Consider the following 5,352-nt stretch of genomic DNA (forward strand, 5'->3'; position numbering starts at 1 on the left):
ACTGCACTCCAGCCTACAGAAAGAGCGAACCTCCATCTTAAAATAAAATAACAAAAAAAATATAGTTGGCATATAAAATACAGACAATAGCAACAATATTTTACATATCTTCTATAGCAAAAATAGTAATCTGAATATTTACCACTATCCCTTACTTTCTTAGAAAGAATTTTTAGAATTTCCCTAGTTTTCAATCTGAATGAGATATTTGTAATAGTGTTTGACTTTGCTACAGATATACATATTAAAATGCAGTTTGTGAACAAAAATACACATTGTTTCATTTTCCTCCATCCAAATGTTTCATACTTTTCTAGTGTTGCCTTAGAAAATGCTGAGTTCTGCCTCCATATCCAAAAACTAGGTTTTGATTCAGTTGTTCCTTGTATACTAGCTGAGTCTTGCTTTCCTTGGTCTCATCTTATTTGTTTTTGTTCATTTAAAAGGCATTTTACCTCCATCCTTATAGATGCTACAATGTATACTTTTGAGGCCAAGGTTTGCTTTGTTTCACTTTTATTAATCTGTATCAAGACTTTGTGACAAAATCAGTATTTACTATGCATTATTCTACTACTTTTTTTTCCCCAGGCCACAACTATCTTTTCCTAATAACTCTCCAAAAACAGTAAACCATATTTTATACCTGGTTGTGAAATTCTTAAGGTATCTTTAAAGGTATACATGAGAAAAATTGCTACAGTAGAATATTTTATAGGGAGAATTTATAAAAAGGAAAATATTTTCTTCCTTTCCCCAGAGAAGGCCTCCTATAATTGCCAAAACTTTATCAATTCAATTTTAAATGGAGTGTCTAGAAAATAAATCAATGTAGTTATATTTAACCACTTGCAGTAGGTTAGTAATACATTAACTAATATATCTTACCAGTTACCCTACATTCCTCTCAACAGCTAAGTATTCTGCTTTCATGGCTTCAGAAAAGAACAGGAAAAGTCAATTTCACTGAAAGTACATATCAACCACTTGGGGGGAAAAGAAACTTTGAAATAATAACATTTTAAAAATATCACTTTTTCACATTTGAGTCTCTGGACAAGATATATGTTTCTATTACATAGCCTAAAAATATTTATTGATGATCAGCCATGTACAGAACACTATGCTAAGAAGAGAATAAGAGATGGATTAAGATATCATCATCATATTAACGATAATGTTTCAGCCTTGCCATGCATTTTTACATGTGTCATTTCATTTAACATTTATTGTCTTCTCCTTTAAAACATAGAAAAGATTAAATAAAAAATATGTAATCCTAGTGCAATGAATTTGCAATGCTTTATATATGTCTTGAGAAAATCAAAAAGTTTTCATAGAAGGGTTTGAAATTGAGCAAAATATTGGAGAAGTGGTGAGTTGTAGAGCGGTGACTTTGATGACGGGGTGTTGCAAAAGGAAAATGATGTAAGTAGGAAGAGGAAAGAAAGCAACATTGGAAAAAGCAAGGAACTAGAAAATGAAACAGTGATGCACAGCTAGAGAGAAGGTGAGGAATAGAGAGAAGTAAACCCGGAAACGCTGGCTGTACTCAATGATGCAGGGTCTTATATTCCAGTTCATGACTTGCAGGCATCTAGTGCATATTCTGCATGGCTCACTGCGCAAGGACTGGGGTGAGTTTCTTTTCCTTACATCTAATATTGAGTCAGTGGAAACTAATCGGGCTATTCTTCCATCCAGAAAAGTTCTTTTGTGTTCCATATAGCATGCTTAAAGGCTCTTCTGTGTTCTGAGTGCTCAGTGGGTAGGAGTTATCAACAGGAGCAAATCTTTATGGAAAGGAAAAAAAGTCTTTGTTTTTTTAATAAATGGGTTTACAATTAGAAGAATATGTAAATCGTGTTTATTTTCTTTTTTCCTCACTTTGTTTTATTGCAAAGACTATTTTATTTTTTATGTATTTTTATTTTTTGTAGAGGCAGGATCTCACTAGGTTGCCCAGGCTGGTCTCAAACTCCTATGGCCTCTCAAAGTGCTGGGATTATAGGTGTGAGCCACAGTGCCTGGCTTCAATGATTTTTTTGAATTTTGTATATTTCACACATTATTAATTAAATTGTTTAACTTTTTCAATTTTGTTACTTGTGTTTCAGAGAGATTTAATTCCCTCTAAATACTTATGTGATGCTGAAATGGATTAAAGTGTTACATTGAATGCCAGAATTTTAAAAAGTTAGGAGTTTCTCCCATCATTGTTTTTCAGGTTATTTAAATTTAATTTACGTTTTTTTCTAAGTGATTTCTTTTAATTAAAAAAGCAAGGAAGAAGAGGAAATTTTCCATGAGTTTGAATCCTACAAATGCCACAAACAGCTTCTGAAGCTGAAGCCATGACAGTGAACTTCCATGTCACAAAGAAGATGAGGAATTGGAAGGGAACAGTGCAGAGGAAACACAGTGACATTGTATCACAGTAGGTATCTATGTCTGCTAACCTCATCCAAGGTAAGCTCAATAACTTCTGCTGGTGAAGTCCAAGTCTGCTGGGGACTCACAGCAGTCCATGACTGTGTGTGCCTGGTGCTAAGATAATGTGTGCCTGAGCCATGCTTCCATAAAGCAACACTCTGAATCATACCACCTCGAGGATGAACACACCTTGCATGTTCCTGAACTCCCACAATCTCGACTTCACTATATGAAGAGGCAATATTATTAATTTTTTCATTGAGTGGTGCATTGCTGGCAAATGTTTTGTCACTTGCTAGGAATCCTGGATCCAAATGACCTGCCTCTGTATTCAGCTCCTCTAGAAGCCAGCTGGTCCTCCAGCTAGCTCCTGTGTCCTGGCCACCTACCAGAATTATTGTGCTCTTGAACCACTGCAGCTGCCAATAAATTGTACACATTTGCCACTTCTGGGTCAGAGCTGGTGTCAGGCACATCATAATGAGCTACAGCTGGAGGTCCATCTGGTATCTCTGCAGTGATTGTCTTGCTGCTCCCTGAAACCTCTTCATCATCATCTGATCAGCTCGTGCTTGAGTCACAGGTCGGGTCACTATCACTGGTACTACTGTCCTGCAGCCCGTTGTATTTCTTCCTTGTAGCAGCTTTCCGTTTGTGCCTCAGTAGCCTGATCCTCTCCTTGTGCTTTTGGCTCCTATGACCTTTAACCCTGGTGACTCAGCCATTCTGTTCATCACTGTATTGTCGGTTTTCCTTGGCAGCCATAGTGGATGTTTCACTTTCCCATCTGGACTACCTAGACTTGCTCGTAACTGTGGCACCAGACTCCTGCAGAGTCTCCTTCTACCACTGTTGCTGCCTGAGAGGGTTCATTGTCTTCTGCAGAAGACAACGTATCTGAATCAGCCAGGTGACCACTACAGAAAGAGGAAAGCATGCAGTAGAGGAGTCACTCTCAGAAACTCCGCCAGTTGTAGGCTTGTCTCTCTGTGGATGCTGAGACTCAGGAGAGTCTCTTCTCAGCTCCATCAGCAAGCAAGGCATTGAAGAAAGAACTGTAGAATCTGCTACACCATCTTTCTGAATTTGAGATTCCAGTTCTACAGATTCATCTTCCTCCTTTGCTTCTGTTGTTCAGATACATTTGGTGGGACTTTGGACTCAATGAGTTCTCTGACTTTTCCCACTGCCTCCTCCATCTTCATTTCAGAATATCAATTTAAATCATGGAGCAGACTCTAGGAAATGGCATCAAAGATGCAACAGGAAAGTGAACAAAAAACATGTAGGCCAAGGCTGAGAGATCAGAACTCAGAGGATTTGATACCACTTCCTTATTCTTACTTGGAAATAGAATTCAAATTTACATTGTCCACGTGGTCAAGAAGCCCCGTGCTCTGTGGCTACTCAGTGCCTCCTCACTGGCTCCGTGCACGCCGTCAGGGCACGCACCAACCCCCAAACTGAATTTGCATTTTAAATTAATATTCTCCTGATTTCTGTATTTGCCTTCTGTAAGAGAATAGATCATAATTTATTGCCTCAATCTGCAATTTGCCATATTTCTTAATGACATTCAGTAGTGAATTGTTAAAAAAAATCTATGTATCTACATATTGATTATAGTCATGTCTATTAATCTTTCTATGCTGAGAAAAGTCTTAAAACTCCCTGTTTCTTAAAACACTGGCTTTTCATTGAGAGTGAAGTGGAGAGGATCTCTATTAACTGGAGACAAGTTGAAGTCTGGAATCCGGATACTATTAAATATACACATAGTCTCCAGTTAACTACATTATAATTGGTTTTCGTCTCTTTAAAATAGGTTCTTGTCCTCTTCAATATCATAATAACTCCAGTTATCTTTTTAAAAGAAATTTTTAGAGTCTTTGGTATAGAGGTATTATATCAAAGACCCTCCCAAACACTTTCTCAAGCACAATAATATTGACCCTATTAGCCATATGGTAAGATGCCCTTAAGAAGGGATTACTGAATACTACTGCATCTGAATGAAAAGATCTCTTTATATAAAAATCAAATTTCCCTGGAACTTGTTTGAGGAACACTGATACAACATGAAACTTGAATGACACTCTGCTTATCCAGAAAAGGAAAAAGAAAATTAGGATAAGTATAATGGTACTATTTACAATTACCTATATTTAAATGCCATTTTTATGTTAAGAGAGGTTTTATAACAAACTTTGCAAGGCAAGTATAGTACAAGGATATGAAAAGATGTGAAAAATGTGTTTTGTTAGTGAAAAACTTTACTTTAAATGGATAAATCTATTTTCCCAGATAATTTTGCAAGTTGTAGTCATGCATACTAATAAAATGTTTCATGTATCCTATATTAAAACCCAAAGAACAAATTTGTTGATATCAATAAAATAATCCTATGATTATGAATTGTTATTGTAGCTAGCAAAGACGGATGAAAAAGAAATTTGATAATTATACTTCACGCCATTTTTTTCTACTTGATTATTTTGCCATAACAACGTATCACAGACTGGGTTGGCTTAAACAACAGAAATTGATTTTATCGCAATTCTGGAGGCTGTAAGTCTACAATCAAGGTGTCTTTCGGGTTGGTTTCTTCTGGAGTCTCTCTCCTTAGCTTATAAGATGGCCATTTTTGGTCAGGTGCAATGGCTCACGCCTATAATCCCAGCACTTTGGGAGTCTGAGGTGGGCAGATCAGGAGGTCAGGTGATCAAGACTATTCCTAGCCAATCTGGTGAAACTCTATCTCTACTGAAATACAAAAAATTAGCTGGGCGTGGTGGTGTATGCCTGCAGTCCCAGCTACTTGGGAGGCTGAGGCAGGGAATCGCTTAAACCCGGGTGGTGGAGGTTGCAGTGAGCCCAGATCGCGCCATTGCACTCCAACCTGGGTGACAAAGTGAGACT

At 37.3% G+C, this 5,352-nt stretch overlaps 1 pseudogene; it reads right to left on the reverse strand.

Annotated features, from left to right (window-relative positions):
• Window positions 1-2,432: 2,432 nt before the first annotated feature.
• Window positions 2,433-3,638, reverse strand: LOC105725136 (protein ARK2N-like; annotated as a pseudogene).
• Between the last annotated feature and the right edge of the window lie 1,714 nt (window positions 3,639-5,352).

Source organism: Aotus nancymaae, unplaced genomic scaffold, assembly GCF_030222135.1.
Source record: "Aotus nancymaae isolate 86718 unplaced genomic scaffold, 86718_ANA_hifiasm-v0.15.2.pri h1tg000008l, whole genome shotgun sequence".
NCBI classification, from domain to species: domain Eukaryota; kingdom Metazoa; phylum Chordata; class Mammalia; order Primates; family Aotidae; genus Aotus; species Aotus nancymaae.